An 11,961-nucleotide genomic window follows, 5' to 3' on the forward strand; every position below is an offset into this window, starting at 1 on the left:
ACCAGAATATTAGCCCCTATAACTGGGCTGGTGTTTATTAACATCAACAGAAACAGACCCAATGGACATGCTTCAGTCCTGAATGTGATTAACAGAAAAATCCAATCACTGTGGTTACTTGTGAACTCGCTGGTGTCTCAGCAAATTCCTTCCCACATTCTGAGCAGGTGGATGGCCTCTCCCCACTGTGAAATTCCTGGTGTACAGTGAATTGAAATGATTTCCTGGATACAGATCTGCAGTGAGAGCACCTGAACGGTCTCTCATCAGTGTGAACATGTAGATGGAACAGTTCCCAGGAACTTTTATTTCACTTCCCACAGTCCAGGAATTTAAAAGGTCTTGCCCAATGTGAAATCGCTGGTGTGTCGAAGCAGGTTGGGTGACCGAGAGAAGCTCTTCTCTCATTTGGAACAGGTGTACGACCTCTTCCCAGTGTGAACTCGCTGGTGTTTCAGCAGGGTGAATAACTGAGCGAATTGATTCCCATACTCGGAGCACATGAATGGTCTCTCCCCAGTGTGAGCTCACTAGTGTCTCAGCAGGTCATTTGTCTGAGTGAATTCCTTCCCACACACGGAACAGGTGAACGGTTTCTCCCCAGTGTGCACATGCTGATGTCTCAGTAGATGTGATAACTGAGTGAATCCGTTCCCACACTCGGAGCAGGTGAACGGTCTCTCTCCAGTGTGAACTCGCTGGTGTCTCAGCATGTTGGTTGAATTAATAAATCTCTTCCCACACTCGGAGCAGACGAATGGCCTCTCCCCAGTGTGAACTCGTTGGTGTGTCAGCAAGTTGCACAACTCAGTGAATCCCTTCCCACACTTGGAGCAGGTGAACAGCCTCTCCCCAGTGTGAACTCGTTGGTGTGTCAGCAAGTTGCACAACTCAGTGAATCCCTTCCCACAATCAGAGCAGGTGAACGGTCTCTCCCCAGTGTGAACTCGCTGGTGTCTCAGCAGGTTGGATGACTGGGTGAATTCCTTCCCACAATCAGGGCAGGTGAACGGCCTCTCCTCAGTGTGAGTGCGCTGGCGCGTCTGCAGTTTGGGTGACTGAGTGAGTCCTTTTCCACACTCGGGGAAAGTGAAGGGTCTCTCCCCAGAGTGAGTGCATTGGTGTTCACTGAGGTCAGATGATCGCCTGAACTCAGTCCTGCAGTGAGAGCACCTGAACGGTCTCTCATCATTATGAACACCTTGATGGTACCTCAACTCCAGGTAACTTTTAGAGTACTTCTCACTGTTTGGACATTTAAAAGCTCTATCTTCAGTGTGATCTCGCTGGTCTGTTAACAGGTTGGATAACTGAATGAGTCCCTTCTCAGACTCTGTGCAGGTGGAAGGACTTTTCTCAGTGTGGACTCGCTTGTCTCTCTGCAGGCTGTATGACCGAGTGAATCGCTTCCCACATTCAGAGCAGGTGAACGGCTTCTCCCCAGTGTGAACTCGCTGGTGATCCAATAGGTTGGATAACCGAGTGAATCCTGTCCCACACTCGGAGCAGGTGAACGGCCTCTCCCCAGTGTGAACTCGCTGGTGTCTCAGCAAATCATTTGCCTGAGTGAATCCCTTCCCACACTCGAAGCAGATGAATGGACTCTCCCCAGTGTGAACTCGCTGGTGTCTTAGCCGGTGGGATAACTGACTGAATTCCTTCCCACAATTAGAACAGGTGAACGGTGTCTCCCCAGTGTGAACTCGCTGGTGTCTCAGCAGGTAGGATAACTGAGTAAATTCCTTATCACACACGGAGCAGGTAAATGGCCTCTCCCCAGTGTGAACTCGCTGGTGTCTGAGTAGGTTAGTTGAATTATTGAATCCCTTCCCACATGCAGGGCAGGTGAATGGCCTCTCCCCGGTATGAACTCGCTGATGTGTCAGCAAATTGGTTGAATTAATGAATCCCTTTCCACACACAGGACAGGTAAATGGCCTCTCACCCGTGTGGGTGCGCTAGTGTGTCAGCAGGGTGGATGACTGAGTAAATCCCTTCCCACACTCAGGGCATGTGAACGGTCTCTCCCCAGTGTGAACTCGCTGGTGTCTCAGCAGGGTGAATAACCGAGTGAATCCCTTTCCACACTCAGTGCAGGTGAACAGCCTCTCCCTAGTGTGAATGCACTGGTGTTTCGACAGATCAGATGATCGGTTGAAACCTTGTCCACACACAGAGCACGTGTACGGTTTCTCTCCGCTGTGAATGGTGCTTTCTCCTTCCATGTTCAAACTCCAGTGATATTCAAGTTATGATAAATTGGGCGTCACCGTCAGATCCTGATGTGATATTTGGTTTCAGTTTCCCGACTGCAAATCTTCCCCTTCTAATACCCTGTGAAATATATTGAAAACAGAAAAAAGGGAATGAGCGAGAACCCACCAAAACACAAAGGCAGGTTGTGAAATTGAGCTGAATGAATCTGATAATTTGTGGGGCTGGCACTAGGAAAAAATAACCATCAGAGCTGCTGGATTATCATAAAAACCCAACTGGTTCACTAATGTCCTTCAGAGAAGGGAAACTGTCACCCAATTTGGGCCTACACAAGACTCTAGCCTCTATGGGAAGAGGGGGATAGAGAGGTGGGAGAGGCCGGGGTTTAAGGGGAGTTTTATATACCTACAACTAACCAGAATTTTGACAGAATCTCCCAAACCATCAATCTCCACTACCCAGAATGACCATGGTGAGGAGGTGTATGCAAACACCATTACCTCCAAGTTCCTCTCTAGGTCACACATTATCCTGAGTTGTCTGATTTCCAGTACTGGATGAGCCAAAATCACTTCCATTTAAATATTGGGAAGACTGAAGCCATTGTCGTCAGTCCAGCAACAAGCTCCACTACCGAGCCACTGACTCCATCCCTCTCGGTGAATGCACTGTACTTAGATTTCCAGAACACAGTTGCTAAGGTGCCACATCAAAGATTATGGTGGAAAATAAAAGTTGCAGTGTAGTGGGTAACATATTGGCATGGATAGAAGATTGGCTGGCCAACAGGAACAGAGGGTATGCATAAATGGGTCATTTTCTGGTTGGCAAGCTGTAATGAGTGGGGTGTCACAGGGATCAGTGCGGCGGCCTCAACTTCTTACGATTTATGTAAATAACTGGGATGAAGGGACCGAAGGTATGGTTGATAAATTTGCTAATAATACAAAGATAGGTAGGAAAGGAAGTTGTGAAGAGGATGTAAGGAGGCTACAAAGGGATATAGATAGGTTAGGTCAGTGGGCAATAATTTGGCAAATGGGGTATAATGTGGGAAAATGTGAAATTGTCCATTTTGACAAGAAGAATAAAAAATTAGGAAGATGTGGTAAATCAAAGAGTAGAGACAAGGCAACAGAGAAAGGTATAAATAGGGGGAAAATCTATAATCACCAAGACCGCCTGTTTCCATCTCAGTAACATCACCCGACTCCACCCTAGTCTCAGCTCGTCTGCTGCTGAGACTCTCATCCATTCCTTAGTTACCTCTAGACTTAACTATCCAAACACACAACTGGCCGGCCTCCCACATTCAACCTCCTCGTAATCTTGAGGTCATTCAAAACTCTGCTGCCCGTGTGCTTACTCGCACCAAGTCTTGTTCACCCATCACTCCTGTATTCACTGACCTACAAATACTCCAGGTTAAGAAGCACCTACATTTTAAGTTTCTCATTCTTGTTTTCAAATCCCTCCATAATCTCACCACTCCCTATCTCTGTGACCTCCTCCAGCCTTACAACCCTTCAAGATATATGTTCTCCTCTAATCCAGCCTCCTGAGCATGCCTGATTTTAAAAGGCCTTCAGTGGCCGTTCTTTCAGTTGCCTAGGTGCCAAGCTCTGGAAATTCCTCCCTAAACCTCTCCACCTTCTCCGCTTCCTCTTCAACCAAGCCTTGGGTCACCTGCCCCTAATATCTCCTTATGGGGCTCGGTGTCAAAGGTTCTTTGTAACATTTCTGTTAAACACCTTGGAGTGTTTTCTCATATCGAAAGGCGCTATACAAATACAAATTATTGTTGTTGATTTGGACATATATCTTTGTTCCTTCCTCATCGCTGGGTGAATAACCTGTAACTACTCATCTAACATCATTGAGGAAGCACCTTCACCACACGGACTGCAGCGGTTCAAGAAGGTCAAACATCATCTTCTCCACAGGTAACTGGGGATGGGTAATATCTGCTGCTGGTCTTGTTAGTGACTCCCAAATTCAAGAATACATTTTAAAAATATGCATATGTAAAATAGATTAAAAGCATCCACAGAAATACTTGTTCTGGAACATTATCCTTTTGCAACCTGACCTCTCCTGGAATCTACCTCCTTCGACAATTTCACATCGGAAATTGCTGGGTCCTTGGGGTTAAACTCAGCAGCTTCTCCTCCATCGCCCCTCCAGCTCAAACTGATGCATCAAAGGCTTTCAAAAGGAAATTTGATAAACGCCTGGAGCAAAAATCACAATCGCTGGACTATGAGGGAAGGGCAGGGGAGTGGGATTAACTGAGTTGCTCTCGCAGACAACCAGCATGGGACGACGAGCTAAATAGCCTCCTTCTGTATTGAAATCACTCAGTGATTCTATAACTCAATGAAAATGGGCCTACAATGGAGGCCAGGGACTAACTTCTGCAGCCACTGTCGACCCTGCTACAAACTGGCTCTTAATTGGTCCGCCTGTGTTTCTAGACTTGGTTCTGTGAGCAATGCCTGCAATAAAATAATAGCAAATTCTGCAGTTCTGGAAATCTGAGATACAAAGAGAAAATGCTGGAAAAACTCAGCAGGTCAGGCAACATCTGTGGAGAGAGAATCAGGGTTAATGTTTCAGTCTGAAAAATGAACTACGGGTATTAAAAATGGTGCAGAATTTAATGGTCAACATAAGCTCAAAAACAGAAGAGAAACGGGCTGTAGTGCAGGAAAAACAATTCCTGACCATGAAAGATACTGTGGGAAGATAAAGCTGGGAAGCCAGCAGCACGTGGTCGGGGGATGGGCAGTGGCAGAAACCTCATTTAGACATGGTCGGCAGAAGTAACAGTAAAATGTACTAAACATAACTAAAATACACCCATTATTAGAGACATCGGAAGTTAGACAATGGCAGAGAGGTGATTAGAAAGGGCAGAGGTGAAACAGAGCAATGAATGGACATGGTTTCAGATCCACAGTAAAGGAGCCACACCAGCTCCAGAGCCATGGAACCTCTCACAGGTAACAGAGCATAGCATTAAAAGCTCTAAATTTTAGATGAATGGTCAAAAATACTCACTTTTTTATTCATTCACGGGATGTGGACTTCCCCTGGCTGGGCCAACATTTATTGCCCATCCCTAATTGCCTTTGAGAAGGTGGTGGTGAGCTGCCTTCTTGAACCGCTGCAGTCCATGTGGTGTAAGTACACCCACAGTGCTGTTTGGAAGGGAATTCCAGGATTTTGACCTAGCGACAGTGAAGGGACGACGATATATTTCCAAGTCAGGATGGTGAGTGACTCACTTCTGAAACGATTTCACTGTTTTCAATTTTAAAATCTCCTGTTGGAGCCTGAAGATGGAAAGATATCAGAAGCACTGGTGTCACAGAGAAAAATCTCCCAGTTGTGGAAATACCCGGGGAGCGGGGTGATGTCACCGCGCAATTGTCGGTGTGTGATGACATCATAGACACGAACACAGGACATCTGGGTCTGTGCAAACCAATGATCACCACACATTATGAAGGATGTGATGGTCCTTGAGAGGGTGCAGAGGAGATTTACCAGAATGGCTCCAGGAATGAGGGATTATAGTTGCAATGTTAGGTTGGAGAAACTGGGGTTGTTCTCCTTGGAGCAAAGGAGATTGAAGGGAGATTTGATAGAGGTGGACAAATTTATAATAGATTTAAATAAGGTAGAAAAAGAAAATCTGTTCCCATTAGCAGACCACAAAATGATTTGGGGAAACAGATTTAAGATCTACAGGGGAATTGTGAGGAGGAAATTTTACAGTGAATGGTAACGACCTGGAACTCAATGCTTACACTCAAAGGCTAATAATATCCAGGTCCTGATGAATCGAATGATTCTATCAGTCCTGATGTGTTGCTTGGCTTTACATTTCCGTTGGCAAATTCTCCCCTCCTAACCCCCCTGTAAAAGGAGTTTCCAAAATCCATCCCTCTCAGTCCAGGATGGAAATTCACAACATTCCCTCCTCCTGCTGACAGGGACAGGGATGACCGCGCATGCGCCCTGCTGCACATTGACCCCGCTCAAGATGGCAGCCGTTAACCCGCGCCTGTGACCACAGGAAGCTCAGCGGCTCCGGGAAACCCCAGACTGGGCTGGGAGCTTCTTATTCGGGGTTTGACGCTTTCACTGGGTGTTCACTGCGCTCATCGCTCCCTCCGACACGCAGCTACCTTATTGGCTGCAGAGACGACATGCAGGTACGTTCCCTTCGCTATCACTCCCACTGCGCATGCTCCAAACACTATGCTGTCCTGCACTTGCGCACTGGGCTCCTGTGGTCTGGATGGGGGACATTCTCCGCCGCGAGGGATGCTGGGGAAATGTCCCGCCATTGTAAATGAGACATGGTTTTCGTGATTTCTTGGCTGTTACCGGGTGCAGACCGGGACTAAAGAACCACAAATAAAATTAGAAAACAGGTTATAGAGGAACCCAAATGCACCGGCCATTATCCACTTCCAGAGAAGGGGAATTGGAATTGGTCAGGAATTAAGAGTCACCAAAACAGTAGAAATAATTGTAGAATCCATCCCCTGTTGAACTCACATGTGAGCTCACTAGTATGCCAGCAGGTGCGATGAACAAGTGAGTCTTTTCCTATCAAACGGAACATTTAAAAAGATTCTCTACAGTAAAAATATGCTGATCATGCATGAAACCCTTTGAACCTTTAAACTGCAGTGTGAACAGTTGGAAAAATAACAAAATGCCCTCGCTCTCATGAAATATGTCAACAGCCTCTCTCTGATGTGACTGTGCTGCTTTGTCAGTAAATGGGATGACCAAATGCATCTCTTTCCACATTCAGCTGCTGAGAAGTCAATCTGTGGCGTGACTGTATCACGAGTTTGCAGCTCTGACAGGGAGTTTACTCCCTTCCCACAGTCAATGACTTAAATTTTTATAGCAGCTTAACGGTATAAAAACGTTCCAAACCCCTTCACAGGAGTGTTAACTGTCCTCACATTAAAATGGATGATTGCTGACATTTCTATGCTCGTGTGTCCAATTTAGTCCCAAAACACAGCTGTAATTTCCATACAATTAAAACAGGAATGCACAGGTATTACTGACACAAATCAGTGGCTCTGAAAAATGGTCTCTTATATTGTATAACACACTGATGGTTGTGAAACCGCAGATCCTCTGGCTCTGTATGATCCAAGCCTTCGTTGACCTGTTAGCAATATAACATATACTGGAATTATTTGTGTATATTTCATGATTGTTACATCACACATTTATTTCAGTCAAATGCCTTATGGCTGATGGTTTCCTAGACAGATTAATTCCAATAATCTTAAGTAGCTAGTGTTTTCTGTCTTCTAGTTTTGTTTATTTTGTTTTTGCATTCAATCTCATTTTTATTTCCATGGGCACTTGTTGCTTGTATTTTCCCTATTAATTTCTTATTTATACTGTTTCTAAATCCATTTCCCATCTGCTTAATGCCTCACCATCCTGACCATTCAGACAATGTTCCCAAAGTTGGTAAGAATGTAAGGTGTGCAAAGCAGTATGGTGTATGCATTTAATTCGTTATGTGTCTGCCATTTTCACCAGTGTCTCCCTGTCCTCGTGAAATTTGTTATTATCCTCCTCACTGTTTCTTATATTTCTGAGTTTTGAAACACATGCAAATTTTGAAATTCAGCCCTGTGTACCCAAGTCCACTTCATTGATATATATTAAAGAGAGCAGTAGTGAATGCTGGGGTCACACTGCTGAAAATTTCCCTCCATCCTGAAAAACAAACGTTTCTGCTTTCTGTCCCTGAACCAATTTAATATACAGGCAGCCACTACCCTTTTAATCTGATGGGTTTCAACTTTGCTGACAAGTCTACTGTGTGGTACTACACTAGCCACCGTTTTATCCACCAAGGCATCAACTCCAGTACTTTATACACTCTTGCTTGATGAAGTTAGTCAAATACAATTTGCTTTTAACAAATTCATGTTGGTTTCCATTTATTAATCCATACTTTTCCAAGTGGCAATTGAATTTCGCCTGGATTATTAGCTTCATCATTGTCCCACCACTGATGTTAAGCTGATTGGCTGTAATTGCTGTGTTTTTGAACAGGGGTGTAACATTTGCAACCTGTCAGTCCTTTGGCACCACTACTATATAAGGAGGATTACAAGATTGTGGCCAGAGCCTCCATAAGTTCCATCTGAAGGACACTGTCTCTCACAGTGCAACAGTCCCTCAATGTCACATTGGAGTGTCAGCCTAGATAATGTGCTCAGGTTTATTAATATTTCTTGTTGCTATCGATGTGGATCATTAACAAACAATGGACTCTTATAATGTCATCCAGTCCTAGTGCGATGATGTCATGAAGACTATTAAATAAGAGCGGAGCCTTAGTGGTGAAAACAGTTTTGTTCGAGATGGCAGCAAGTCCATCACTTATAGATCTGTAAATGAAACTAATGGAAAAGAAAGCTAGGGAACACATGAACATCAGGAGTAATGTTGTAAATTGTGAAGTTGTGCAATATTTATGGCTCCTTTTAGATATTGTGCAATATATGTCCTATGACATTGCAGCAGCAATGATCAAAGTCAGGGAAATATTGGACTACAGAGTCAAAACAACATTATACTCTTTCTCCTTGTAACCCGCCTTAGAATTCTCTTCATCAACTGGACCATCAATATAGAAGAATTTGCATCTTCTGTAATTACAAGAGGAAAGTTAGTGGCTGTAATTATCCCAGGATTATGCCCTGTATTGTACACTATCTCTAAATGGGGCTGATAACCCAGGGTGGCAGTAGATTGCTCAATGTTAATGTTTTGTTGTTGCCTCTGTGCCAAATGTTGTTCAGTATAGATTTAAGGTTCAGAGAAAGAGGTGGAATTGCATGGGCAAAACTGCTTGTAGTCTTTGGAGTGTAATGTTTCCTTGAATTTCTCAAACACGGTGGCCCTTACAGGCACCAATACTTTATCCCCAATGTTAGTCAGGTTGTTTGGTGTCCACCCAATTGGACAGGAAGTTTCCCCATGTGTATCTGTTTGTGTGGGTGTTTGCGTGTCCATGGAGAGAGAGATTCTTCATTCAGAGATTCTTCATCCAGGGTGAAACCACAGGCTGACCATATGCTGTGTAAAACCTGACATCTACACAACCAGACCCCACTTCTCCTGGAACAACATGAAGAGTCTGCAGCTTTCCAGATCCCTTCCTCTCCCCTCAGATAGTTCACAAATTCCTTGTGTGCATCATCCTACAGCACCACTGGAGCCTTATCAACAGTTAGCAATGGGATTGCTGCCAGCACAGGAATCAGCTCTGAAATACTGTGACTCTAGTTTTTAGACTTCCTGCAGTAATACACTGAGCCAGATCTTCTCACCTAACACCAATCCATATTCCCATCAGTGTTCCAGATTTTTATGTGATTGTAATAGAAAATGTAATGCAATATAAAACACATATCATTTAATCCCTCCAAACGTGATTGAGCACTCACCACCACCACCCCCACCCGAACTACAAGAGGTTGTCTTTGAGATTGAAAGCAAAATACTGCAATGCTGGAAATCTGAAACAAAAACAGAAAATTTTGGAAAAACTCAGCAGGCCTAGCAGTATCTATAGAGAGAGAAACAGAGTTAACGTTTAGAGTCCATATGGCCCTTCTTCAGAGCTGGAGAGAAGTAGAAATTTGATGAAATTTATACTGTTTAATGGGGGTGCAGCAGGTGAAGCTGGATAGAAGGCCAGCGATAGGTAGGGGCAAAGGAGAGATTGACAAAGATGTCATGATCAAAAGTACAAAGGGAGTGTTAATGGTAGTGATAAGGGCTAAAAAAGGTGCTGATAGTAGCATTAAGGTAAGAAAGCAGAATGTGATAATAGCAGAACAAGGGTAAGCCCACAACGACACCTGAAACCACGAATAATAATAACTTCTATTAGGGAGATAGAACATGGAGATGTGACATTGATAGTGAGATGAGTCATGAGATAAGTGCATTTAAGTCCAGAAAGAGTTTGTTTAAATCAGTGCTTCCCAGATGTTTTCCCAGTGTGATCCCATTTTAATACCTCAGATTTTGTGTGACCCCAGAGTGAAAATTTGAGGGTACAAGAGCTGTTGAGTGGGGTTGGAGGGATTGTTGATGTACTTGGGCTCTGATTATTAATATAATAGCCTCTTGGGCATTCATCTTATAGGATCCTGATTATGGACACAATTGGAAAATGACTTTAACGTAATAGGATCCTGAGTATTGATGCCATAGGACTCTAATTATTAATTGAAATAATTCTGATTATTAATGCATTAGCATCGTGATAATTGCAATAATTTCCTGATAATTGAACCAATAGGCAGCTAACGATTAATGGAAATGGAACCATGTAATTAAATATAATCCAGATTATTAATGTAATAGAATCCTGATTATTAATCTCGTAGGATGATTATTTATACAATAAGGTCCTGATTGTTGATGAAATAGGCACCAGACTATTAATGTAATGGAATCTTGATTATTAATGTAATAGGATCCTCTTTATTGATGCAATAGGATTCTGATTATTAGTGCAACAGTATCCTGGTTATTGATATACTATGAGGCTGATTATGAATATATTTTCCTGATTATTAATGTATTATGATCCTACTAATACATTATGATTCTGATTATTAATAGATTATGATTTTGATTGTTAATATATTATCCTGACTATTAATATATTACAATCCTGATTATTAATACATTATGATCCTGATTATTGAAGAAATCAGCTTTTCAGATAAAATGAACACTGACCTTTTCACGAGCTTTTTCTGCAGCAGCAATTGGGCCTCAGAAAGTAGTCCATTAGGTCACGTCCACCAATAAAAACAGGAACCGGCTTTTAAAACTTTTGTCACATTCTAAGCATTTAAACCCCTTCTCTCTCTAGATGAACTTGCTGGTGTGTTTGAGAGCTGAATGACCAAGCGAATCCCTTCCTACTCATGGAGCAGGTGAATGGCCTCTCCCTGGTATGTTTGTGCTGATAAATTTCCAATTCAAATGAGTACTTTAATCCCTTTCCACTGTCCCCACATTAACATGGTTTCTCCCCAATGTGACTGGGCTTGTGTCTTGATAGGCCAGATGATCGGCTGAATCCTCATCCAGGGATATGGGGAAAGAGTGGGGGAAGTGGGATTAACCGGATTGCTCTTTGAAAGAGCCAGTGAAGATTCGATGAGCCAAGTGGCCTCCTTCTGTGCTGTACACTGATGAGATCCTATGATTCTATAACAGGATAATGATTCATAATAAACACCTTACGATCGAACCATAGAGCTCAGAAGGTGGCCATTCAGCTCATTTTGTCTGTACTGTCTCTCTGAAAATGTTGACATTCTGTCCCACTCCCCTGATCTTTCTCCCAAGCCCTGAAAATCTTTCCTTATGAAGTAAAACTCCAAATCACTTTTGAAAGTTACTATTAGATCTGCTTCCACCAGTCATTCAGACAATGTGTTCTAGATCATCAGAACTCACTGAGTAAAATAACCTCTCCTCTTCTCCATCCTGGATTTTTGCCAATTATTTTAAATCTGTGTCCTGCAGTTACCAACCATCCTGCCAATGGAAACAATTTCTCCCTATTTGATAAAAATTCTTCAAAAATGCTCACACCTCTATTAAAATCACACCTTAACCTTCTCTGCTCTAAAGAGAACCATCCCAGATTCTCCA

At 43.2% G+C, this 11,961-nt stretch overlaps 2 protein-coding genes and 1 long non-coding RNA gene across 3 annotated transcripts in view; 1 reads left to right on the forward strand and 2 right to left on the reverse strand.

Annotated features, from left to right (window-relative positions):
* The window catches only part of LOC144697205 (uncharacterized), a 306,206-nt gene that overhangs the window by 257,749 nt on the left and 36,496 nt on the right, over window positions 1-11,961 (reverse strand). The gene's annotated exons all lie outside the window — the stretch shown is intronic.
* LOC144697397 (uncharacterized) overlaps window positions 1-11,961 on the forward strand; it is a 49,957-nt gene that overhangs the window by 19,062 nt on the left and 18,934 nt on the right. The gene's annotated exons all lie outside the window — the stretch shown is intronic.
* LOC144697365 (uncharacterized) lies at window positions 1,861-6,524 on the reverse strand. The gene is made up of 2 exons (XR_013580340.1): window positions 6,411-6,524; window positions 1,861-2,334 (listed from the first exon to the last, which is right to left on the reverse strand). It is a non-coding gene; the product is annotated as an uncharacterized LOC144697365 (long non-coding RNA).

Source organism: Cetorhinus maximus, chromosome 23 (genome assembly GCF_964194155.1).
Source record: "Cetorhinus maximus chromosome 23, sCetMax3.hap1.1, whole genome shotgun sequence".
Lineage (NCBI taxonomy): Eukaryota > Metazoa > Chordata > Chondrichthyes > Lamniformes > Cetorhinidae > Cetorhinus > Cetorhinus maximus.